At 50.9% G+C, this 26,645-nt stretch overlaps 1 long non-coding RNA gene across 1 annotated transcript in view; it reads left to right on the forward strand.

Moving 5' to 3' along the window:
- The window catches only part of LOC123521194, a 28,861-nt gene extending 2,989 nt beyond the window's left edge, over nucleotides 1-25,872 (forward strand). The window contains exons 2-3 of the long non-coding RNA XR_006679666.1: nucleotides 7,356-7,420; nucleotides 25,441-25,872. This is a non-coding gene — a long non-coding RNA (uncharacterized LOC123521194). The remainder of the gene's footprint in view (nucleotides 1-7,355; nucleotides 7,421-25,440) is intronic.
- Nucleotides 25,873-26,645: the final 773 nt, after the last annotated feature.

A 26,645-nucleotide genomic window follows, 5' to 3' on the forward strand; every position in this document is an offset into this window, starting at 1 on the left:
CTCCCACCCCTGCCCCGTCCAGCGCCTGAGTGCCTACAGAAAGAGCATCTATTTGGTGCCGAGCCAAGCCTGGATGCCAGTTCCCGTTCCATCTGAACCTCAGCTCGGTACGTTTCTGTGTTCCCATTTGCAAAAGGAGCCAAAGCCTGACCAGAGCCCCGGGTTAATCTGTGCAGCAACCGAATCCATCCTGCCCGGGCCAGACCGGGGAGCGAGAAGGCTCTGGCCCAGGCGCCCAAAAATAAAAGTTCACTGCCACTGAGATGATCCTGGCTAGCAGGCAGCCACCCTGTAGGACAGGGTCGAACTGCCCCTGTGAATTGCCAAGACTGTAACTCCCAGGGAGAACAAAGCCCTGTCTTTCTCCTGCGGAGTGTCTGGAGACTTTGAACTGCAGAACCTTGCAGGTCACAGTCCAGCGCTTAACCCGGGCTGCCAGAGCACCTTGGGCTTCTATGGGCTGCCGTCAAGCGCTGCCCCACCTCCACGTCACGTAACCACTGTGAGCCAACGAGCCGTATGGTTCTGATGCGGTTCCAGACATCGCGCGCGCTCACAGCAAACCACTCCCCAAACGGAGTGACTTGAAACAATTATAATATTTATTTTGCTCACAAATCCACAATTTGGGCTGGGCTCCGCGGGGAACCCTCTGCGAGGCTCCACTCGCCACAGCTGGGGCCATTTGCAGGCTGAGGGCCAGAAAGCTCTGAGGGCCCATTGACTCATATGTGTAGTCATTGATGCTGGCTGTTGGCGGAGGCCTCCGCTGAGGTTGTCAGCCGCCTTAGCCAGAGCATTTACATGTGCCCCTCCATGTGGTCTGGGCTTCCTCACAGCGTGGGGGCCGGGCTCCAAGGGGGAGAGGCGCTGGGAGGGGAGCAGAGGAGGGAAAGCAGGGGAGAAGGAAGGGGAGGGGAGGAGAGGGGAGAGGAGGAAAGGGGGAAGCTATAGGAATTTTAAGGACTACCCTAGGTAGTCACACAGTGTCACCTCTGACTCATTCTATTCATGGAGGTGAGGTCATCCCAAATACCTGCCCAGTGGGAGGGCAAAGAGACTCCACCTCGTGACGGGAAGTGCCAAGGTTCTAGAAGAACACCTGGGACTGGAAATGGGCTGTGGCCATTAAAACAAAAAGAAGAAGTCAATCTGCCACAGAGCCCTCAATTGACAGAAAAGCAAATGAGGCTGAGGAGGCTATCTGGCGGAACCGGGATTTGAATCCGGGTCTTTTCATGCCCAGCACGGTGCTTCTCCCAGGTATCACAGACCTTCCGATACCATCTACAGTGAGGGTTCTGGAAAGAGCCGCAAGCCACCCCCACCCCCCCTCCTTTCCTTCCAGCAAGTTCTTCCCTCATTGGACCTAGGGAGGAAGGGCAACCCCTGAGTGGGTCAGCTCCCACTGGGCTGAGACTGGCAAGGGTCTGAGGGAATGCAGGGGGCAGGGGCAGTGTCTGGGGTGTGTAGTTCCAATGGATAGCAGGCGTCAAAACAGACTGGGTGATTTGGGGAATTTGGGGGAAATGTCAGTGTGATGTTAGCCTCAATGAAAGAAAGACCGGGAGGCCTGGAATCGAGGTGGGGGAAGAGGAGGGGGGCCGCTGAGAGGTGTAATGGGAGGGACCCTTTATTTGCCTAGAAAAGTTTAACTTGAGGCTCACAACCTGCCCTCCACCTCCCAGCCCCGCTCATGCAAATCAATCACGCAGATGAGACTGGAACCCAGGCTGGTGAGTCCTGGCTGGCTTGGGAGAGGAGATAGGAATGCACTGCTTTCTTTCCTGATGATTGGAGATGTTGGGGCATTAAACCTTCTGGGGCCGGAGCAGAAAGCAGGAGGCTGCAGAGGCCTGGGGTTGGGATGTGGAATCTTGATGTGGAGTTGGCCAGCAGCGTCTTTGGGGCTGTTTCTGTCTGACCCATTAAGGCTACAAGGCAGAATTGTGTCCTCTCTGGATAGACCTAGGCCCCAAGCAAGTGCAGACTCTTCCCCTGAGCCCCAGGCTACAGGGAGGAGCACACACTAGGGCAACCTGGGGAGGACTGTCACAAGTCCAATCTCCTCGGGCAGCCGGAGCTGGGATTTATAATCTCATCCGGGACATTTCAGAGCTGTGGGACCTTAGAGAGGTCGCTCAGCCTCACAAGACTCAGTTTCCTCGTCTATAAAATAGCAGCAATCATGCCTACCCCAAAGAGTCATTGTGAACTTTTTGAATGAACCCCCTGTGTGTACCCCGCGAAGGACTGCCAAGAAGCACCTTCACGTTCAGCCTGTGGAGCCCATCAATCACCTTAGTAGGAAAGGGGAGTCAGTGGGAGCACTTCCAGGGTGGCCTCTTGGTTACCCAGTGGACTGTTCACCATAAGGTCACAGTTTGGAACCACCAGCTTCTCCATGCTGTCGGCATCGACTCGGACGGCAGTGAGTTTAAGAACACTTTCAAGTACGAGCACCTGAACTCTTACAGGTGGGAACATTTTCAGGCGTGAAGATCTTTAAAATTGTTTTAATGTCTCCACTGAGAGGGATGCCAAAATCTAAGGCGAAAATTTTTTATGCAAAAAAAAAAAATCAACGCATCTATTATTAAGTTACACCAGTGTTACTCCGGAAGGAAAAAAAAAATCTCTTGTGAGGTTTAAATAAGATCATAGAGGTTCAGACTTTATTGGAGCCTCTGACACCCAAGGATGCAATCAAGGTCAATCTCACTCTGCCCGCTTCTCTCCTGCACCGCTGCACACCAGCCCAGCCCCATCCTAATCGAGTCCAGACTTGCAGAGTTGAGCTGCCGAGAAGCTGAGCTGATAGAGGGCCGGGGCAGGGCTGGGCCTGGAGGAGGACACTCCGAACCATCCTATGAAGAAGCCTTACTCAGGTGCAGGGTCGGGGGGGGCAAGAGGCGGGAACCAGAGCCCTGAGGTGTCAGCCCAGCTTGGGGAGGAAAGTGGGAAGCTGACTGGCTCCTCTTGTCACCTTGTGCTGCTTGTCCTTAAGGTCCCAGTCCGTTCTGTTTCTCAAACCAGCCAGAAAAACCACGGGAGAAGGGCTGCTTCCGCGTGCCCAGGTTGGAAACAGCCCTGGGCGGCCACTTCCTGCCCAGAGAGCAAACCAGAGATTTAGCCCACTGTGCGCCCAGCTGCCCGAGGAGCTTGCCTCCCTTGCCCCAAACTCTCTCCTGGTGACCCCACAGCTTCCTTCTCCCCAGACCTCACAGGAGAAAGCGTTCTTATCAAGAGGGAGGGCCAGGGCTGTGGCCTGGGAGGATTTGTCCACAATCCTCTCTGTAGCTCTTCATTCTCAAGCCTCGAAGGCCCTCTTACGTGGGCCAGAACCAGGGTGTGAATAGCGGGGGCCTGTGGCCTCTGGCTTTCTTGGGTGACTGATGCTAAGGCTCTCCTCATCCTTATCCTCTTGGGTTTCTGGCCCCCTGGGATCTGAGGTTCTTGGGAGGTCTTAGGCTACCTCCCAAAGTGCCTGGGTTGAAAATCGATACTTTGCCCCAGAACCTTAGGAAGGAGGGCGAAAATGAAACCGCTTCAGCCCGTGTCTGTGGCTTTGAGACTGCCAACAGCCTGGAACAACCCTCCTCTCTCCCCTTTCTCCTCGCCTGGCAGCACCAGCATCTTCCAATTCAGTCCTGCCAGGACCAGATTGGGACAGGGGAGGTTATGGTCCATGGAAGACTCATACCCTGGATTTTATGGGGTTTGCAGAGACCAGGTGCAGAGCAGGGTCCTGCCCTTTCTCAACAACAGGAAGAGCATTAAAATGAAGGCCCAGGAAGGAAAGGGAGCGGGAGAGAGTCAGGTAGGAAGCCTGAAGGGAGAGAGAGACGGGAATTTTGTAGGGGCTACAGGGGAGGAAGGTAGAAGAGGACACTGAGGGGAGTCCTGTGGTGGGTTAAATGCTGGGCTGCTAGTCCAAAGGTCAGCGGTTTGAATCCACCAGCTCCTCCAAGGGAGAAAGAGGACGATTTCTCCTCTCATAAACAGTTACCATCTCAGAAATCCACAGGTACAGTTCTACTCTGTCCTATAGGGTCACTCACGGTGAGTTTGAATTAACCCCATGGCAGTGAGTTTGGGGCCAGGGGTTGGGGGTTGGGGTGGATGGGGAATAAGCGAATAATTACCCTGTTTCCAGGAAAATAAGACAGTGTCTCATATTAATTTTTGCTCCCAAAGATGCACTACGTCTTATTTTCAGGTGATGAAGAATGCGGTACACATTTATTGTTTATTGTTTTATTAAAAGAGACCTTGCACTTCCTGTCTGCTCTGGTTGCGCTGCGGCCAACAGTGAGCTGCGCGGCGGTGCCTGCCACTACGGTCCCGAGTCCAGAGTTACGGTAGCTTGGAGGGGGGGCTTATTTTTGGGGAGGTCTTATTTTCGGGGGATGCCTTCTATTTCAGGGAGAGGCAAAGCTGTAAGTAGGTCTTATTTTCGGGAGATGTCTTACTTTTGGGGAAACAGGGTAAGTGGTTGGAAGTTTGAGTCGATCCAGAAACACTTGGAAGAAAGGCCTGCTTCCCCAAACTCAGTCATTGAAAGGCCTATCCAGCACCCGGTTCTATGCTCACACACCTGGGCTCTCCATAAATAAAGTCAACTTGATAGCAGGGGGTTGGTTGGTCGGATGGGAAGGCTAGTTGCTTCCTAAGCAGTTAGTGATGGGGGCCTAGGACGTTTCCATGGTTGTCAGAGGGTGACTAAACTAGGTGGCAGCAGGTTTGGGGCGTCGAGCTGTCTGGGAAAAGAGCCCACAGCCACTTTCTAGGAGCCATACCTCACCATTTACCCCAGAAGACTCCCAGACCTGGTCTCCCCTTAGAAACATTTCTCCTGTTGCCCTCAACCCACTAGATTCCTGCTCCAGTGCGGAGCCTCTGGGCAGCTGGAGGCAGCCCCAGCATCTATCTTTGGGTTATTTTCACTCCCACGGACAAAGACGCTTTCTATTCAGCAAGTGGCAAGAGCCCACACCTCGAACAAGCCATAGATCACCTTTGGGAGGGCGGCAGGAGGTAGGGGTCAGCACCTGGGCCCGCCTCTTCTTTCCACCCAGCGGGGCCCTTTGGCTCATGATGGAGTCTTAAGCAGAGGAGGCAGAACATTTTGAGAACAAGAACACAGAGGGAAACTCTGAGCAGACGCGGATTCCTGAGCTCAGGGATACTCCTATCCCAACAGAGAGGGCTTCTGAGAGCCAGCAGTCACAATGGCAACAAGTGGGGGCAAAGCTAAGCAGGGGCGGGGGCTCTGGTCAGGGCAAGGGTCTCCGAGGTCAGGTTCCCGTGTGAACTGTATGACTGTCATCCAACGGACAGAGCAGCTTGGCAAGTAAAAGGTAATAAGCATGCAAGACACGAAAGTCTACAGTACAAACCAGATAACACGGTACATTCAAGGGCCCCAGCAGCCACCACTGTTGTTGAATTTCTCATGCATCCTTCAATAAATACAAGTTACTGTGTGTGGTGTGTATGGGCGTGGTATTGCCCCCTCAAAAAAAAACAAAAACAGAAATAGTTCCACTGGGCAGAGTGTTCATAGTATGCATTTTTCCCACTAGGTGAACATCAACCAACCGGCCGAGTCAGGGCACTCAGGGGTGTGGCCTGGGAAGGTTCTCTCTGGTCACAGTGAACTTTTTAGTAAACGCAGTTTCACTCAAAGCTCAGGTGTTTTTTTTTTTATTTGGTTGGGTTTTTATGGGGGGGGGGAGTTTAAGGGCTGATTTAAGAGAACTGATATGAAGGATGCTGAAGTTCTAGAGCTATGTAGACAGAATTAAGGTTGTTGTTTTTTAATTATTGCTGTATTTCAAAACAGAAGTAGATAATGGTAACCATAGATGATCAATTCTGGGCAAGATTCTAGAGCAGGTTTTGAGAGAGAGAATGTGTGATAGTTAAGGTTTATTGTGCCATCCTGGTTGATAAACACATGTGGGATTAATTGAAAGGCAGAGATTTAAGGCTCGGTGATCCTCGCCTTTCTTGTTCTCTGGTTTCTTGTTCTCTGATGGTTGCACCAGGGTGCAGCTGCGTTAGCGTTCTTGGCCTCAGCTGGCAAGGCTCACTTCCTGTGAGACATCCCTGAGGAGAAGCCACATGGACCTACCCCGATGCAGCCCTGGGTGCTGGAGCAGCTGTGTGGAGACCCCTGCCAGCGCTGAGATGCTTACACATTTACTGATTCGGCTTTCCTCCTGCAGTCGGCGTCACTGTGTGTGTTTTGCGAGTTTGAGGAGGACTTTGTGGATCGGTGTCGGACATAAGGGCTAATGTTTTACTTATGGGCTTGAACTGAACTGGGTTGCAATGCTTTCTTCATGTACACTTACCTTTTATATAAAACTCTCTCTCATATACATATGAGTTTCTGTGGACTCGTTTCTCAAGTCTACCCAGACGAACACACAGAGAGAGAGAGAGAGAGAGAGGAAATAAACTCATCACCTTTGCAAGTTGATCCCCATTCATCACAATCCTTTAGAACAAACTAGAACTGCCCCTGTGGGTTTCTGAGACTGTAAATCTTTATGGGAGCAGCTAGCTTCCTTTCGGTAGTTACATAACCTGGTGCCAATTTGCGGATTCAGAGTGAAGGGGTGGAGTCTAGCATGTCAATCAGGTCGTAGCTTGATGACCTCACTTGGAGGTGTTAAGGAGATAAATTGCTCGCTGGAAGCAGGACACATGCTCACTCCCTGTGAGACATTGCAGCTGACAAGATGCATGGAGCTCTGCTAGTGCCCTGAGCTGGAGGAGCCATGTGGAGACCCCTGCCAGCACTGAGATGCTTACACCACTACCAGATCCACAAGACTTCGCACCCACCGGCCCGTGATCTTCCTGAATCATTGCATGCGTTTCGTGAGTCTAAAGTGGACTTTATAGATTGGTACCAGGCATATGGGCTAATACTGGACTTATGGACTTGATCCGGACTGGGCTGGGATGTTAATATACAATTGCTCTTTGATATAAAGCTCTTTCTTACCCACATATAAGGCTCCCAGGATTTGTTTCTCTAGTCCACCCGGACTCACAAGCTCATCATTCTCCCAAGTTGAACTAATGATTTTGAACTGCTGTCCTTGCAGTTAGCAACCCAAGTCATAACCCTACGCTCCCCACGCTCCCAGGGCGCTGTGTGCACACACGTCTGCATATGAATTTCCTGAGTGACATTCCACGGTAGCAACAGATTCCCAGAGAAATTGTATGATCTCTTAAAAAAATGTCAAAGACAGTTTGTGAAAGATTTTCTTTGCAAAGAAAACGTGTTTGTTTGTTTTTTAATTCTTGAACTCTTCTAATCCTGTCCTCTCACCCAGGGCCACCTGAAGATAAAGCCACTCAGGAATGAGAGCCAGCACCGGAGTCTGGGCCCTCACTCCAGGTTGGTCCTTCCTTTTCGCTCTTTTCACTACCTTCCAGCACACCACCTTCTCTTGACCGTTACTTCCTTTTAATCGGGTGTTCGGTGACGTTTGCACACAGTACTGCTGTAATGGAGATTACAAAATTATAAACCTAAAAATGTTGAATAGGCAACTATGGGTGTGTGGGTGTGGGAGAGGGTGTGGGTGGGAAGGTGGGGGGCTTCAAAAAGTTCATGAAAAAAATAAAATGAAATGATCATGGAATATGCTAAGAACTTTTTGAAGTCCTTGCATGTATTTTACAGCCATTAAAAATAAAACCAGGTGGGAATGATAAGGGCAACAAAATATATAAATGTGCTTGGCATACAATGAATGGATGGATGGATTATGATCAGAGTTGTATGAGCCCCCAGTAAAATGATTTTAAAAATAAAGAAAAAGAAAGAACGAAAACCAGTTGTCATCGAGTCAATTCTAAGTCATGACACCTTATGTGGGTCAGAGTAGAAACGTGGACCATAGGGTTTTCAGGGCCTGCACCTTTGGAAGTAGATTGCTAGGCCTGCCTTCTAAGGAAAGTCTGGGTGGAATCTAGCCCCCAGCCTCTCAATTAGAAGCTGAACAGGATCATCGTTTGCTCCGTTCATCATTAGCTATTTCCAAAGGGCTTTTCTCTATTAGAGCTTTGGTGCTGTAGTGGTGACACGTTATGCTGCTAACCACAAGGTCAGCAGTTCAAAATTACTAACCAATCCTCAGGAGAAAGACAGGACTTTCTATTCCCATAAAGAGTTACAGCTTTGGAAATTCACAGAGGAAGCTCTACCCTGTCCTGTAGGGTCACGATGAGTCAGAATTGACCTGATAGCGGTGAATTGGGTTAGTTTGCTCCCATCTGCCTAATGGTATAGGAGGGTTAGAGACAAACATATAGGCTCACGTTGGCTTTTGTTCCACCTTCTGTGTGCACAGGAGCCCAAGGAGATAAACTCCCAGACTGGGTCCTCAGGGGGCTGCCCCAGAATAGTAGGTGGCACCTCAACTCCAAGCACTTCCAGAGGGAAAACAGTATTCCTTTTCTCACTCAGCCCCAAACTGTACCACAATAAGTCAGCATTCAGCCCCACTTAGAATTAGCAACCCTCAAAGAGGAGTCCCTCCCCCATGAGCTTCCGAGAGTTGGGTCAAGAACTTGACCCAACCCTACCAGCAACCACACACTAGCCATAACCCTGCATCAAAGCCTAACCCATGCTCAGCCCAACCCCTACCTGGCCCTTACTTACTCTCTTTGCTAAAACCACTGTGATGCACTCATAGGTTGTCCCTGATTCCTAAGGAGCCACAGGACCATTTGAAAAAGCATCCAGTCACTAAAATGATTCCTCTATGAAGATCAAGTCCTTCTGACCACAGCCCATGCTCACTAGACTCTTTCAGATCATGGAGAACCTTTCTTACGCACAAGAAGCGAATAATAACCCACCAGAGTAAACGCAGATCCATGTGTTCGTCAATCCTCTCTTTGACTCAAAAAAATAAAGCGGTCAAAGTGGAGATGGCTACTCTTCTATGCATACCCCACTTTGTTCCATAGAGGAGGGAGCCTACCTTCTGCTAACCCTTCCAGGCTAGGTGGCTCCATTACTCAGTAGCTGAAAACGCCTGCTACCTGTGCCTTCACCTAGCACTGAAGCCAAGGTGGAGTAGTGGGTTACAAGTAGGGCTGCTAACCACAAGGTCATCAGTTTGAAACCACCAGTGGTTCCATTGGGGAAAAGATGAGGTTTTCTACTCTTGTAAAGATTTATAGTCTTGAAACCCCGAAGGGACAGTTCCACCTTGTCCTATAGTGTTACTATGAGTTGGAATCAACTCAATGGCAGTGAGTTTGGTTTATAGCCAAGGAAGAGTGAAAACGTCTCTCTCGGGCATTTTTATACCCCAAAGCTTATCTAGCAGGCTATACAGAGGGCAGTGTGCATTTTTCCCATCTGACCACTGGGAGTCGGGGTCAGAGACCATGAAACTAAACCAGAAAGAAAGCTGTTGCTTTAACCTATCAGGTCTCTGAGGGAGAGGAGAGCGGGGTATACCACGGACGCATCATGCCCACCTCTTTTCTTGATGCCTCCAGTCAAGGTGGTCAGTTAGGGTCTCCCAGCTCATTTGTACATGTTTAAGTAATCTCTGGATACTTTAGATTCTAAGGCTTAGAAAAGCCGAAGTAGCTTGGCTGCTCCAAATTCCAACAGCCATGTTCAGAAATGAAGGAGGGGAACAAAGCAAAACCAACTTATAATCTTGAATCATCTGAATTTCAACTGGAACATTACCTTCAAGTCCATAAATCTTATACCGTCATCAACCTCACATTTGCTTCTGGCTCTTCCCTTACTCTCTGTAAAACAACAAACACCGCCAGGTCCTGCAGCATGCTCACAGTTGCTCTTATGTTTGAAGCCATTGTTGTGCCCGTGGTGTCAGTCCATCTTGTCAAAGGTCTTCTTGGTATAGCAGCCCCTCGACTATACCAAGCATGATGTCCTTTCCCAGGGACTGATCCTCCTGAAAACATGTCCAAAGTATGTGAGATGAAGTCATGCCATCCTTGCTTCTAAGGAGCATTCTGCCTGTACTTCTTCCAAGACCGCTTTGCGGGTTCTTTTGGCAATCCATGGTACTTTCAATATCTTTTGCCATAATTCAAATGCATCAATTTTTCTTTGGCCATCTTTATTCAAGGTCTATGTGTAGAATCGCTGTTTGTATTGTTGAAAAAGTACTTGTGATGAAGAAGTCTTTAGTCTGTCATGTAATCTCCAGCCGTTTCTGTCACCAAGACTCTATTTCCCAACTACTGTTCCTTCCTCTGTTTCCAACTTTGCATTCCAATCACCAAAAATTATTAATGCATCTTGATTATATATTCGATCAATTTCAGACTGAAGACATTGGTAGAATTCTTCAATTTCTGTATCACTAACTTTAGTAGTTGGTGCATACATTTAAATAACAGTTGTGTGGTCTGGATTTATTTATCTGCACCTAGATAATAGTCTATCACACGCAGCGTTGTACCTCAAGACAGATGTTGAAATGTCTTTTTTTTGACGATGACTGCAATGCCATTCGCCTTGAATCTCTTCTTCCTGGCATAGTAAACTGTAAGCTTTTTCTGATTCAAATGGCCGATTCCAGTTCATTTCAGCTCACTAAAACCTACATACCTGTGTTCCATTTCATTTTTCATGACTTCCAATTTTCCTAGATTCATATTTGTACATCCCAAGTGCCAACTCTTAATAGATGTTTACTGTAGTGTGGTGCCAGGACAAGATCAATGAACCCACATGCAGCTTTAATAAAAATTAGTAAGCCAGCAGTCATGGAGCAGCTAGAGCCGAACGCTCCCCAAACCCTGAGTGGTTAAAGTGGGGGCGTTTTATACTGTGGAACAAGCCAGGCATACAGGGCGGGAGGCGGCATACTGTGTGGGAAAGGAGAACTCGGTTACCAAGGCAGGTGGTGTTATGGTCTTGGGAAATATGGGACCTTACAAAAACAGAGCAGGGGATTTAGACACATCATTAGCAATTGCGAGAAAAAAATGGCAGGGGCTCAGCCATTAAACAGCAGTTTCAAGAAGAATCCCAGTAGGTGCAAAAAGGGCCACACTTGGATCCGTACAAAATGACTACACTCGGGCTAATTAACACAGTATGGTGGCATTGTTAAGAGGGCTGCATTTAAATTGACTAGGACCTTTACACTGGGGTTCACCGAGGCGGGGTAAGACAGCAGCTCCTTCTCACTTGAGGCACACCCCCTCCGCCAATGAAGGGTCTCCAAGGAGTCCCCCCATTGACTATTTTGGTCACCTCTGCTTTTGGAAGGCAGCCCTGTTCCCCAGGCATATTTTTTGGGGGGCTCCTCCTCTGGCCCTGTCTCTTGACCATGGGCTGCTGTTGTTCATGAGGCTTTCAGTATCTGATGGTGTTCCACTGCGATTCATAAGAGGTTTCCAGGGACTGATGCCTTAGAAGTGGACAGCCTCTATTCCTTCTCTCTTGTCTTTTCTTAGTCTGAAAGCTCTCTGAAACCTTTACTCTTTGCATGACCCTGGTGGTATTCAGAATATCAGCGACGTCGCTTCCAGCATCACAGCAACACACCAGCCACCACAGAGCAACAGACTTTCATCAATTTATAGATGACAAGTTACTGCCCTCTTCTAAAAAGAGAGAGGAAGCGGGTGCTGGGTCCAAGACAGCAAATCCCCAAGCAAGAATTGCTTCTGAATGTCCAGCTTCCTCTCGAGCCTGGACGTCAGTTATGTTGTCATGTGTGGCCCACAGAGTCCAGGGCTGAGAGTGAGGCCAGGGCAGTGCCGACTCCGAGCACCCAGCTCTGAGATAAACCCCAGCCCTTCTCTGCTGCCCAAGGCAGAGGTCAGCCTGGATATGGGACTCCAAAATGGGCTGTCAATCAAGAGGAAACAAGCCAAACCACGGAGGCAAAGGCACAAAGCCCAGGGTGGAGTGGGCGGGAGCAAGGAGGGCCAGGAGGAGAAACAGCAGGGCAGGGCAGGAAAACAGAGGTGTGGGCTCTGAACTAACCCCCCCGGGCTTCGAAGCCAGCACCGCTAGCACCTGCTACACTCCCTGTACCAGCGTGGATGGAAAGCAAGGCTCGTTTTGTAAAACAGCCCTTTTTAATCTGAGTCAAGGCATGCTCGTGGAAGAAAATTTAAGCTATAGGGAAAGTCTGCAGAAGCAAATTACAATGCACGACAAGCCCTACCCTTGGAGATAGGGTCGTTTAAAGAGGCAGGACAGTCCCAGCACTTGATTGTCTCAAGAACTGTCCTTTTCTAGTCCAAGTTCAGGGACTAACATCTTTTTCTTTCTTTATAAAGGAAATGGGAAAAAACCTCCTACTCTCACTCATTGTCCAAGGGCAAGGCTACAGTGGACGGATGGATGCTGCCCGCTTAGAGAAGGCAGCTAATCATTCAGGAAAGGGTTAGTGAGCCGTTCCTGTGGACCTGGAGATGTGAGAGGCACTAGGTCCCAGCAAGGCAGACTCAGCCCTTCCCAGGGGCTACTTCCACCTAGGGCAAAACCTACCTGGGCCTCCCGGACAGCCCGCACCGCATCCCTGCATCCATCCATGCACACACACCGACCCCACCGCATCGCAGGCATCCACGAACACTCACATATCCACTCACTCACACCCAGTACACGCCCACTGATGCCCACACTCACACCACACTGACGCACACATTACACACACACACACACACACACACACACACGCATTCACTTTAACACACCCATACATATACATCACACACACTCAAGGGCACACGCACACATCCCCCACACCCACACATGTGCACACATTCATATGCCACACAAACGTGCATACACTGACAGACATTGGAAGATACATACTAAGTACACTGCACCCACACAGTCAGCCAGTAAGCACACACACTAAAGCACTGACTCCCTCCTGCCTGCCTTGGGACTCTCATTACACCTTGTCTAAGGTCAACTGCGGTATTGGCCACTTAAAATGCAATTCATGATATACAGCCTCGCCCTCAGCCTAGGTGAACGCTCTCTCCTACTTCCATTGAGTTAATTCCAACTCACAGTGAGTCTACACGACAGGGTAGAACTGCCCCAGTGGGTTTCTGAGACTGTAAATCTTTACAGGAACCGAAAGCCTCATCTTCCTCCTGAGGAGCAGCTGGTGGTTTCCAACTGCTGACCTTGTGCTTAGTAGCCCAGCACATAACCCACGACGCCACTGGGGCCCCTTGTTGCTGTGGGAGTAGTTAGGAGGTGCCGTTGAGTCAGTTCCGACTGAGAGGAACCAACCACGGAACGAGACACTGCGGGCTGCTGGGCACTTTCTGAATTCATGTCTGTAAGTTCCACTCTCCGCACCAAGCCTGGTCCATGCTCAGTAATATTCGCCTCACCAAGACCCAGGGCATCTACCCAAAGCATCTCCCTTTGAGACTGGGTTGGGTGTGAGAGAGCAAGCTCCCAGGGAAGACCTCAGGGGACCAATGGGCAGGTGCTGTGACCTCCCAGCTCAGCATGAGACTCTGCTGTCTCTGAGGTAGCAGCAGACCGCAGCCGTGACCCTCCCTTCCTGCACACTCATTGTGCGTGCGCGCTGTACCCTTGTGCACAGCTGGTAGAAGCATCAAGCACCTTGATCTTCCCTCTTTCGCTTCAGTAGGCCTTACTTCTTAGCCCACGGTAGGCCTTCTCGTGGAAGCCCCTGGCTCACATAGAATGGTTCAGTACTCGACTGCTAGCTGAGCAGGTGGCTCGGAAGGCAGGCCTGGTGATCTGCTTTTGAAAGACCACCGCCTTGAAAACCATTCGGACCAGTTCTGTTCTGCACCTGTGGGGTCGCTGTGGTTCAGACTAGACTCCACGCAGTTCAAAGAACAGGGGAGGCTGGAGGCAGAATGGTTGGCAGCTCCGTGGTGTGTCTCCATTGATGAGTTCATGTGGTACTTAAGTAATCTGTTGTCAATTTGAGACTTAAGAGTGAAGGGGTGGAGGTTAGCCTGTCAATCAGGTCACAGCTTGATGATCTCATTTGAAGACACTAAGGAGATAAATAGCTTGCTGGAGGTGAGACACTGGCTCACTTCCTGCAAGACATTTCTGTGGACAAGACACATGGAGCTATGCTAGAGCCCTGGAGCTGGAGGAGCCACATGGAGATCCCTGCCAGCCCTGAGATGCTTACAACGCTACTGGATCCACAAGACTTTCCACCCACTGGCCTGTGATTTTGCTGCATTCGGCATCATTGCATGTGTTTCATGAGTCTGAAGAGGACTTTATAGATTGATATCAGACCTATGGGCTAATATCAGACTTATGGACTTGATCTGGACTGGGCTGGGATGTTTTCTCAATATTCAATGGCTCTTGTATATAAACCTCTTATACACATATGCGTGTCTATGAATTTGTTTCTCTAGTCTACCCAGATTAACACAGTTCACCACAGGCAAAGTTCAGGTCTCAGCTTCGAGAGTCAGGGATCCGTTCCCTCCGCTCTCCCAACGCCCAGCTGAAGCCAGGAGACTCAGATGTGCTGGTCAGTTTCACGCTGGACAGCGGACAAAGTCGAGCATCAGCTCTGGCGTTGGACATGGATGAGCCCTGTAGGTTAGAATCCGCCTACTCTGAAGGCAGTGGTTTTTGCCCTTCCTAGTGCCACGACGCTTTAATGCAGTTCCTTATGTGGTGGTAACCTCGTATGTGGGCATATCTGCAGATGGGCAAATCCCTCTGGAGACAGATAGAGGAGCGGTGTCTTGGTTCCTAAGACCATCAGAAATATGGTCTGTGAACCCAGAGGTTGAGAACCGCTGTCTTAAGGCAACTTGGGGCAAGTGACTCAGGCTTTAGTTTTTCTGTGTCTGAATGGATATTTATGAAAATCAAATTTAACAGGAGGTCATTAGGTATCTAACACTGAGCCCGGTGGTGTGTAATGCATAGATGTGAGTTCCTGCTAACCTGTCGTGAGTGCTTTTAGGGCGGGGGTGAGGGGGACAATACTGTGAGGGAACAGCAGCTTGCTGAATTTACCTAAATGACGACACAGTCCTAGCACTTCCCAACAGATCAGTGTGAGTGGGAGTGCATTGTCAAAGCTCATATTCCTAAATGTCAGGACCCAGAGTAAGTACCCGCCTAACTTCGGGCCTCCCACCCTTCCCCCTGAAATAGTGATCACCCCACCCCACTGGCTCTGGCAGAGTGGACCCTCCAGGCTCCACTGCCTGTGGAGCTAAGGGAGGGGAGCTCCAAGACTTCTGGCAACCTCCACCTGGACGTGGGGGTTCAGGGCTCAGGCGGAGAGTGAGTAGGGGTGGAACTGGGGGTCCTGGGATCCCTGTCCTTTGAGGGTCAGAACTACTGCCCCAAGCCCCTGCCTCTGATCTGGTGAAGGAGAGGGAGTTGGAGCAGAAAAGTGTCGGCGGAGCGGGGAGCGGGTATTCGTATGGTCATCTTCACCCACCCCTGGAGCTGTGCAGTGCTGTTGTAGGACCCTCACACCCTCCCCCACCCCACCCCACCCCCCACAATGCCGGAGAGAGCTTTCATGACACCCCAAATACCTCCTACCACTAGGTCCAGAATATGGACATTGTCCCCAAGCTCGGCTTTGAGAGGCCAAGACCTGCCTCCTCTCCACCCACCCCTTCTCCCTGTTCCTTCTGGAAGACCAACCCTGGGGGACTCCCCCACCCCCCAGGTAGCAGAATGAGCTTCACCTTGGGATCCATTAGCATGTTTAAACTTCCTGTTCCCTTCCGCTTCCTGCCCTGGGAGCATCCTCTTCCTCTGGGCATTAGCACCTTCCTCGGGACTTTTATCCCCCAGCCTGCAATCCGCAAGTGTCTGGGGAAGAGGCGGATGCTGGGTCACACCTCCAAGCACGATTCACAGGTCATCACTTCACCGGGAGCACATCTCTAGGCCCCTCCCACCTCTTCTCCCCTCCCCCGCCCTCACCCCCCAGCCCAGAGGTGTTCTCATAATCAGTAGGCATCAGTGGTCTCTAATCAACCCCCTGTTTTGGCTATTTTCGCAGCAATAAAAGGGCCATAAAGAGAAAGGCAGTGGGCCCTCTAGGGGCGTGGAGCCCCTTCCTTGTGACATAATGAAAAACACCGAGTGCTGACTCGGAGCCCTAAGTGACAGCCCGGCCAGCAGAGCTATTGGAGGAAGCCTAATTATGCTATAAATTAAAGGACTTTTTTTTTTCTTCAACCCAACATTATGACCTTTAATAAGATTGTTTTTACAACCGGCTGTCAATAAATCATCCAGGAGCACCAGCGAGAAGCATTCTCTGACAACTTCTGTGAATTTCATTAGCTGCAGTTTATTTGGTTTTGGCCAGCTCTGATGTTTTTTAAATCTCAAATTAAAGGCTCTGAATTATAAAAGCTAATGCAGAAACGTTCCCGTTTCAGCCTCTGCAAACAAGCCTCCCTAATTGCAGAAATTAGCTGAGATGTGGCCCTGGCCAGGAGGTCATTAACTAGGGAGCAATGACAAGTCGCTGGGGCTTCACCAGGCCCGAAGAACCTGAGAGTGACAGGCCCCAGGGAGGACAGCTCACCCTGCCATGGCCAGCCCCGAGGGGGTCCCCGAGTGAGCTGGCCTGACCTCTAGAGGGACAAGCCAGCTGAAATGTTGTGGCCGTTGCTGCAAATATATCCATGAATGTGAAGAGGCATAAGCCACGGAGTGGACTCTGACGCATAGAGACCCTGCATGGGGTTCCTGAGGCTGCAAATCTTCATGGGAGCAGAGAGCCTCATCTTCCTCCTGAGGCACCACGGGTGGGTTTGAACCCCTGACCTTATCGTTATCCACTCATTGTGGAACTCATTATACCACCAGGGCTCCGAGTCTCTGGGCCTGGGTGACTAGGATCTTAGTCTTGGAGGAGATCAACTCCATTGTCTTAACAGTTCACAGGGACAATGTTCTATACGCTACTTTGGTGAGCAACATTTGGGGTCATTTAGCCATAATCGCCAACAGATTGGAGCATCCCACAAAGCTGTTAGGCTCACTGCTGAGAACCATTGGCACTCCCAGGTTCCTGGAGTTCCAACCCTGCCCTCCACATACTCTGGCTCCAGTTACCACCCTCCAGGACGACCTAAGAGGACTTCTATGAGCTCAGCCTCCACAGAGACACATTCAGCAGAGGCAGTGAACACAGTGTCCATCTACAAGGCGTGGTGGTTGTGGCAGCAGCTGATGCCCGACTGCAGCTAAGTGTCAGTGTCGAGGGTCTAAGTTCCAGGCGGCATAATGGCCACGCATGCATTGTGCTACCAACCAGAAGGTCAGCCGTTCGAAAGCACCAGCCGCTCCAAAGGAGAAAAATGAGGCTTTCTACTCCTTTGAAGAGTTACAGTCTCAGAAACCAGGAATCAGACTTGATTGGATGGCTAGTGAGTTTAATTTGGGTTTGGTTTTGTTCATTGTGGGGGTTGGGGCAAGCCCAGGCATCAGAGTGCAGCAGCTGAGATACGGTGTCAGGCCGTCCTGGTGCACATGTGGGCTTCAAGCTTGCTAGCCGAGTGACCCTGGGCAAGTGTCTCCATATCGGCAAGAGAGGAAGAATGGTGCCCATCATTGCACAGATGTAGAGCAATCAGTGAGGTCTTCGGTGAGCATCCGCTGGTAACAGAGAACGATGGCAATTAGAAGAAACAGTTGTCTTGACTTTTCTAAGCCTCTGTTTCTCATCTTAGGAAAGAATCACTTGTACGAAATGGTTTCTAAGGCTGCTTCATCAGTGTGGAAGTGATCCCAAAAGCTGCACCCTCCTTGGAGTTTTTCCTTGGAAAGCTTTCTCTTGCCCACAGGATAAAGCCTAGCTCTTTGCAAAGGGGTTGGTGGGGACCCCCAGTTCATCTCCCTTACTGGCTGACCCCCTGCTCACAGCACCTTCTCCCTCTGGGCCCACGCACCACCCCTTGTCTGCCAGGCAGCCCTTTACTGAGCCTTGTCACCTGGCGACTCCAACTCCTTCTTCTGGACATAGGAAATCACTTTCCCAGGAATCATTCCATCCCTCCATCTCTCACTTAGTACTTCTGCTATCAGAGAGGAACCCTGGTAGCATAGTGGGTTGGGCTGCTATCCACAAGGTCAGCAGTTCAAAACCACTAGCCGCTCCACATATAAATTGAGAGTCTCAGAAACTCACAGCAGTTCTACCCTGGTCTTCAGGGTCACTATAAGTCAGAATCAACTCATTGGCAGCGAGTTCATTTTGGGGTTTCTGCCTCCTGAGACCTCGCCACCCTCCCAACTGGCTCCCTAACCTACTGCCCCACAGCATGGGCAGCATGGATCCTGTCTGTGTGGGTCTCCTTGGATGCCCAAAGCCTCATACCATGCTTAATCTGTGACCCAAGCTTAAAATATTTACCAAGTGCATGTTGAATGACGTAGCCTTTAGACAGAGAATAAATAGCAGGGAGGAGGAACTGTACTCAGAAATAGAATCTGTTGTTTGTCAACTGGTATTTGAGTCAGTAGCTGGAAGTTAGGGTTTTTTATTGTCATGAACCAATTGTGGGAGAAAGCTGTCAGAAAAGGAACTTGTTCGTACAGCGTGGCCTGGCCTTCTTTCTCTCAGCAAGGTGGGGAAGAGGAGAAGGGCTGGGGGTGCGCAATAGAGCAAAACCAGAAAACCAAACTCCCTGCCATCAAGCTGATGCTGCCTCGTAGCAACCCTCGAGGACAAGGTGGAACCGGAACTGCTCCTGTGGAATTCCAGGAACCGCAGGTGACTTCAAGCTGCCAAGGTGTGGTGAGCGGTCCAGCGCAGAACCAGTTCACCACCAGGGCTAGTGTCCAGAGGGCAGTGGCCCATCAGAAACAGTGGTTTTGAGGACCAAGAGCAATGGACGCTAGTCCCTGGAGAGGCCCATCCTCCTTTCCCCTGCCCACTCCCACTTCCACACTGCAGGATTCTTTCCTGCTAGGCTAGCGAATTCCGCGCTTCCAATGCTGTGAGCACCTTCTGTCTGTGGGACAGCGGTGGGTGGGCACGGGATTGCCAGCCCGGGCTGCAGGGGCTCCAGCAGAAAGCCGGCACCCCGCTCACCTGCACAGCCTCCTTAATCAGCTCCCCAGGTCTCTGGGCGCTCACCCCCTCCGGCTCACTGGTCTGGTTTTTGTACACTACACATCCTCCCCACCCCCAGGTTTTATTTCCAAGCAGCCTTTCCATTATTTCTGAACATTTGAGTTTTAAAAATGTAAATTACAGACGCCTGCTGATTGACGTCATGTGAAAAGAAGGCAACAGTTCCCCCTCCTGCCCCTCGAAGCCGCTGCGACCTCCTTTATGGCGATTTTCAGAAAGGGAGCGAGGAAGCGGGGAAATGATGCCGGTGGACTCTGCCCTCCCTCAGGTGGGGAGGAGAGACAGCCTGCGGCCAGAGAGGAACGAGGTGCCCTGAGGCTTCTGAAGACTGGGAGGAGGAGGGGCATGGGGGTCCAGTTGGGACAGAGGGGCCACTGGAAAGAGCCACGGAAAGAGACACATGGGGACACAGCCTCTTTCTGTGGTCTCCCAGGAAGGAGAGCCTTGCTCAGGAATCCCCAGGGAGCAAGCAAGCAAACGAGGCAAGGGTTTCTGAGGATGCTTGCTGTTGAGAGGCCTCCGGTGACAGAAGCCAACCTGAGGGATGGTGCCAGTTCTTCCAACGTTGAGACTCGCCTCGCAGGCTTACGTTGTCCAGCCCTCCGCCTGGGCCTGGAGCTTCCCTTCTGTTCCAGGTGGTTTGAAAGGACTGTCTGCAGTGCTTCCCACCTCGTCAGGCATGAAAAGCCCATTGTCTGTGAATTCACATGGGGAGGAGTAGAAGGAGCTGTTTCACAAGTAGGCGGCCCGGCTGTGCGTCAAGTTGCCTCTGGAGGGACTCAAACTTCTGACCTGTGGTGGGAGCAGTGCGCACCTCCCAGCGGCCCTCCCTTCTCCACACCTACACTCAAAGCACTGCTGGGCTTCCAGGAAAGGCCTCCCCTGCACACAGGGTCTGACATGGAAAGGAGTGGATGGGGATGGAGAGCTTGTGAAGCGAACGCTCAGATCAGCCCACGGCCCTGCTCCAGAGGGGAGCCCGGGAGATGTGGGTGGATTCCCCCAACGTTGTGAAAGCAGACAGGAGAAAGAACAGTTGCTATCAAATGGACTGTGACTCACGGCAGCGTGTGTGTGTCCGAGGAGTACTGTGCCCCATGGGGTTTGGATGGTGTCCATCTCAGAAGCAGATTGCCAGGCCTTGCTGGTGAGGTACCTCTGAGTGGGCTAGAGCCTCCAACCTTGCCGTTAGCGGCTAAGCGTGTTACCCTTTTGCACCACCCAGGGACTCCGAGCAGCCAAACCAAAAACAGTCTATTTACAGCAAGTGGATTCCGGATGACTGCCCCCCGAAACCTCATCTTTGAGGTTGTTCAAACTTGGAGTGGCTAGAGGGCCCACACTGCTGAACTTGCTGACCAACCGCTCAACGGATCACCCGCTACACCCCCAAGGCTCCTTCCCAGCCAAAAGTTCACGGCCAACGAGTCAATTCCAACTCATTGCCACTGTGGTAGTTACATCATCTGGTGTCAATCTGGGACTTGAGAGGATGCAGAGTGAAGGGGTGGAGTCTAGTCTGTCAATCGGGTCCTAGCCAATGAGGCCTCTGTGTGGGCCTGGCCAGCTCCTGAGAATTCTGGGAATTCTGGCATTTCCTCCTTGGAGGTGGGGGACACTCTCACTCTACTCATTCCCTTGGAGACTCTCTACCGACACGGCTGACTCCCTGAGAAACATCCTTGAGGAGACGCCACATAGACCCCCCTTGATGCGGCCCTGGGTGCAGGAGCAGCTACGTGGAGACCCCTGTGAGCGCTGAGATGCTCACAACGTCACTCTCTTCACAAGACTTCCCACCCGCTGGCCTGTGATCTTCCTGCATTCATGTCATTGCATGTGTTTCGTGAGTCAGAAGAGGGCTTTGTAGATTGGTATTAGACATAAGGGCTAATATTGGACGTAAGGACTTGATCTGGACTGGGCTGGGATGTTTTCTTAATGTACAATTACCATTTATATAACACTCCCTCTTATACACCTGAGTTTCTATGAATTTGTTTCTCTAGTCTACCCAGGCTAACACAGCGGCCCTAGTGAATAGAGTAGAGCTACCCCCTGTGGGTTTTGGAGACTAACTCTTTACGGGAGTAGAAAGACTCATCTTTCTCACACGGAGCAGCTGGTGGTTTTGAACTGCTGCCCTTGCCGTTGCAGCCCAACGGGTAGCCCACTGGGTTACCAGCCAAGAGGTAAATGCAAAGAGAAAAGGTTGCGTGTTACCACGATCATTCTATTTGGACTCTCTAGTTTAGACAGCAGAGCATAAGGCCTCTAAGAAATCTTGGGGCAAAAAGTCTGTGAGCGAGAAGTAAAATCCCTTCTAAAAACACAACAGCTTATTAATTTTATTCAGCTCCTATTTGGATGTGAACCATGCCCCAGAGGGAGGTTTCCTGAGCAGAGGCCAGCATGGATGGGGCATTTCCCCCCAAACGGGACTCAGGGGCTCACCCTGTGAGAAAGGAAATGGGGAGGACCCACCCAGCAGGCCTTCCTGGCAAAAAGGAGTAGAAGCCAGATTTAAAATCCATTTCAAGGGTGTTTTTTTGTTTTGTTTTTGTGTTGTTGTTATTTACAGCGAGGGAGGGGTGGTGGTGGTGGAAGGAGTGGCTTGGAGACCTATCTGTGGGCAGGAAAGTAGCACATGGGAATGGGACTCTGTCCCCAGGATGGCTGGTGTAACTCCACATAGAAGTCAGCATTCTCTTTGTTGCGTTGTTGTTGTTGTTGTTGTTGTTGTTGTTGTTGTTGCTGCTGTTGTTGTTTTAATGACCAAGATTTATTTGGCTTCAATTCACATTTGAAGTCAGGGGTGATTACCATGGCTAGGTTCTCTACTTTTACATGTGTGTAAATTAAAAGCCATGTTTCACTACTGGGCAGATTGCACAGATTAAAAAGAAAAGATGGGCAAAGATTAAAAAGATGTTTAAAATAGGCAAAACTAAACAATGCAATCCAACCACCGATGCCGAGACACACACACAGGAGACACTGAAAGAGAAAGAGCCTGCGATTTTCCACACCAAAGCTATGTCCCCTTTGCGCCTTTATAAAATCTGGTTCTGGAAAAGTCAGCGCCGCGGTGCTCAAGCGGAAAGTAGACTTTTGGGTTAATTTAGTCATTTTTCTGACCATGGCAACAAGAAGCTATTATACAGGCCTTCCGCTGCAAGCAAATTGGTTTGTAAAATGGATATAGCCTTCTCAACTCCTGAAGTGATTTGAGAGGGAAGTGAGCAGACAGTTCTGGCAGCGGGGGTGGGCGGGGGGAGAAACCCTGCTTCTTTTGGTTAAAGGCTGACATCAGCTTTAACCAGGAGGGGATGGTTGCCTTTTCCAGGGAAGTCTTCCGCACTTGGCATTTGCTCTTGAAGTTGAAAGAAAGAGCAATATAATAAACGTTGGGTAACAACCCCCCACATGCTTAGATTTATTGGCTAGTTAAATTTTTAATGGTTAAAGTTAAAAAACCTTTTATTTCAACGGCCGGGGGATTTGCACAGCTGGAACGTTGCTTTTTAATATATTCAAATTGGGGTGGAATAGCCCAAGTGACCAGGACATTGACTTGCTTCCTTGGATGGTCCCAAGCTGGCAGTGCGAAGGCCAAAGGCCCTGTCTGGCCCAGGCGCCTCCCTCCACACCCCACCCCAGCCGCCAGAGGAAGGAGGGAGGAGGCAGAGAAGAAAGGGGCACACTGCAGGGCCCAGTTAGGGTGGTTCCTTTTTACATTCACGTACTGGCTCTCGTTCTTCACCCACATCGCTGAGAAATCAGAGCCTCTCCACACTCTGGTTCTGCCACCGTGCCAGTGACCCCAATTGCTGGACCACCACTCTGCTAACTCTCCCTCTGCGAATTCCCTAGTTTGGTGGCCGGGGCAAAGGGTCTGTGTCAACGCCTTGATGGGGGTTGATAATGTGAACAAGGAAGATGGGGGGAGACAGAAGACCGTGGAGGTAAAATGGGGGTCCCGCATCGAAGAGAAGAGGTGGGAGTGATCCTGATTGTGGTGCAATGAATTTGTTTTTATGTTCCCCTTCTCAGCCTTAGTCTTGCAACTCCCATAGCATGATTAACTGCGATTAACTGAGATTCCGCCAAGTAAGTGACTTATGGTCTACCAAGGCGGGTCGGTCAGTTCATGGTCCTGGTGGGAGTGCCCCGTCTTGAAACCGACAAGCTACTTCCTTACATAAAAACAAATCCCACAGAGGTGGAGGGAGATCTCACCACCATTAAGAAGCAAGTGTCTGTGTATTAGTCTGGGTACTTTAGAGAAACAAATCCACAGAAACTCATGGATAAGAGAGAATTTTATATAAAGGTTAAATGCACATCAAGAAAACATCCCAACCCAGTGCTGCCCAAGCCCACAAGTCCAACATTAACCCGTATGTCCAGCACCAGTCCACAAAGTCCTCCTCCATCTGACAAAACACACACTATGATGCCGACTGCAGGAGGAAAGCTGAATCAGTGAATGTGTAAGCATCTCAGTGCTGGCAGGGGTCTCCCCACAGCTGCTCCAGCACCCAGGGCTGCATCGGGGTAGGTCCATGCGGCTTCTCCTTGGGGATGACTTGCAGGAAGTAAGCCTTGCCAGCTGAAGCAGGGAACTGGCTAAGGCATCTGCACCCTGGTCCGACCATCACAAAGCAAGAGACCGGAGAACTAGAAAGGCGAGGCTTACGGAGCCATTTATCCCGCCGCCCTTCAATTAACCCCACATGTGTTTATCGGCCAGGTTGGCACAATAAACTTTTAACTAATTCAGTGTGCAATCTCCACCCTGAGAGCCCTGGAGACCTAGAAGAGGGAGCTAGAACACTGAAGATGTCAGAAGCTGCAGCAGACACAGAAAGCCCAGCAGCAGAGAAATGCCAGCAGCAGGAACCAGGAGAGCATGGGGGGCACCTGCAGTGGGCGTGCCTGCCAAAGAGTGAGGGAGAGCTCGGTGCTTTGGGGCAGGAGGCTTGCTGACACAGTGGGATACCTCTGGGCACATGTCAGAGGTGCTACAAGAGAGCAAAGATACTGGTCAGTTCAGGCAGAGGCCTGAATGTGCCCTGTGCAGAGGTTGCCTCAGAAGATCCCATGAAGGGATCTTCCTACAGCAGGGCAGAGCTGAATGTTTCTGGGCAAGAGGCTGCCCAGGGCAGCATGGTGGGAGCCAACAGCTGAGGCTAGAGAGGACCAGGGCAGCCGAAGCCGTGGGCACCTTGCTGACCCGCCCTAGCACCTTGGTGACAGCCGGAGGGTAGCAGTTCAGCCGATGGCGTGCCTGTCCAACAACATACGCGTGGCCATGGGTAATTTGAGGAGGATAAACGTTTCCCTTTGGGGAATTGGTCATTATTGTTTACTGCTTCTATAAACACTAATGATAGCTTTCACTTTGTCAACACTGTCTAAGTGCTTCATGGGCCCCGCTCGAGCACAGATGAGCATATCACCCAGGGCAGAGTGGGTGCCACAGGGTGCACGTGCTCCTCCCTAGCCATCTGACCTCAGCCTGGAAGCTGAGGCCCCAGCTGCCTGTAAATACAATGCAGCAGGCACTCCACGTCCTTCACGTCCAGTCCCCCAGCCTTAGCCCTGGACTCTGACCTAGAGAAGGGTCAGCTCAGCCTCTGCTAGTGTCCTTGGCTGGCCTGAGGTTACAGGTCAAAACTGAGCCTCTGGTCCACAACAGCTACCTCCACATCCAGGCCAGAGGTCAGAGGCAGCAGGGTCTGGCTCATCCGTTTGAAAGAAACTTGAGCACTTGGTCTCTGAGCACTTGGTCTCGGGGAGAGGAGACTCTTGGTGGAGCACGCCAGCCCCGAGTGAATTTTCTAGCTCTGAAATACTAATATTTCTCAGATGGAGGCTCATGGACGTTCACAGGAGTTTCAATTTCAAGGCCATTTGGGGTTTTTGTTTTTTTTTTCTTTTTTTTTCTTTTATGGGGTTTGATGTTCTCTGCACAAACATTGGTTTAATAATTGACAGAGCCCAGGTCGCCCGCTTTGGCCCTCGTGGGCCTGTCCTGCGGGGCAGTGGAGTCAGGACAGTGTATTTCCCTGGCGCAGAGATCTTGACAACTGCAGGAAGTTGGGAAATAAAAGAAACTTTTCAAATAAAAAGATGTCAATTTAACAGCCAGGGACCTTGAAACAGATGTTCCCTGCATCGCCCGAGAGCCGCCCACTCGCCCGCCCGCCCATCCGTCCTCCGGGTTTTCAAAGTCACTTCTTGTCAGGTGCCCTGGTTAAGAGGGAGAATTAATGAGCTGTGCTCCCTTTTACAGCTGCCGTCTGATGTGGGAGCCGTGTGCGAGCGCCGTGGACAGGCCGGCTCGGCCCCAGCCCTTCCTCCAGCAGCTCCGCCCGGATCAAAGTGGAGAGCAGCTCGGCTTTTATAGCAGAATGATTAAAACCACGTGGGGCTGGTTTCCTCACACGTGACCCCCCCAAAAAAGTGCAACAAAGTGGGGGGCAGAGAGAAGGTGAACCAAGGGGTCTCTCAACCCAGGGAGGAGGGGAGGTCACGGAGGATATGCGCACACGTGCTGCTTACACACACTAACGCAAAGCCCACAGACATACGTGTACATGCCAAAATCATGTCTTTTCTCTGCAAGTTGGAACAAAAGCCCCAAAATCAAGCAGCCGGAGGCCCTGAGAGGGCAGGTTCTCACTCACTGCCAGGGAGTCGATGGCCACTCACAGTGGCCCTATAGGGCCGGGCAGACCTGCCTCTGTGAGTTTCTGAGACTGTCACTCTTTGCGGGAGTAGAAAGCCTCCTCTTTCTCCCTCAGAGCACCTGGTTTTGAAGAGCTGATCTTGTGGTTGGCAGCCCAGCCCCAAACCACCACCAAGCACACCTGCCACCAAGACCAAATGGTAGCACCCAACAAAGGTGTCTTTTTCTTTTCATCACAAATTCCTGATTACTTAATATCTCCTGGTCTTTGTAGATAACACAATCACATTGTAGTTACCAAATAAGGCCCAAATGCCCCCCCACCGCGCGCGCACGCACACACACACACACACACACATACACTGTATCTGGACAAACCATTCCTTACCCATATGTAGTCCTTTGTACCCCTTCTGCCCCTGAGAATCACAGCTCCCTTGGGGCAGCCTCTTCTCTCCAGTCGACCCGACATGGGCTCCCACCTCCTGCTAGTCACCTGGGGGGACTCCCTCCCCTTGAGCAAGAACTACAGTTAGTGAGTTGTTCCCAGCAAACAGAGGCAAAGGTGATGAGACGTCCTTTCGGAAAGGATGTTTCAGGGGGACGGCGGCTTCCTGCTCACTTGCTGTGAGGGAAGCCAGATGTCATGTTGTGAGCGGAGAAATCAACAAGCCCACACGAACAAGAACTGAGAGAGACCTCTTGCCAACCGCCCAAGAGGAGCTGAACTCTGCCAACAGCTACAAGACAGCTTAGAAGCAGACCCTCCCCCAGCCCAGCCTGGAGCTTGCTGTAGCCCCAGTGACACT

This window comes from Echinops telfairi, unplaced genomic scaffold (assembly GCF_000313985.2).
Source record: "Echinops telfairi isolate 266 unplaced genomic scaffold, ASM31398v2 ScPeMD7_7475;HRSCAF=8513, whole genome shotgun sequence".
Classification (NCBI taxonomy): domain Eukaryota; kingdom Metazoa; phylum Chordata; class Mammalia; order Afrosoricida; family Tenrecidae; genus Echinops; species Echinops telfairi.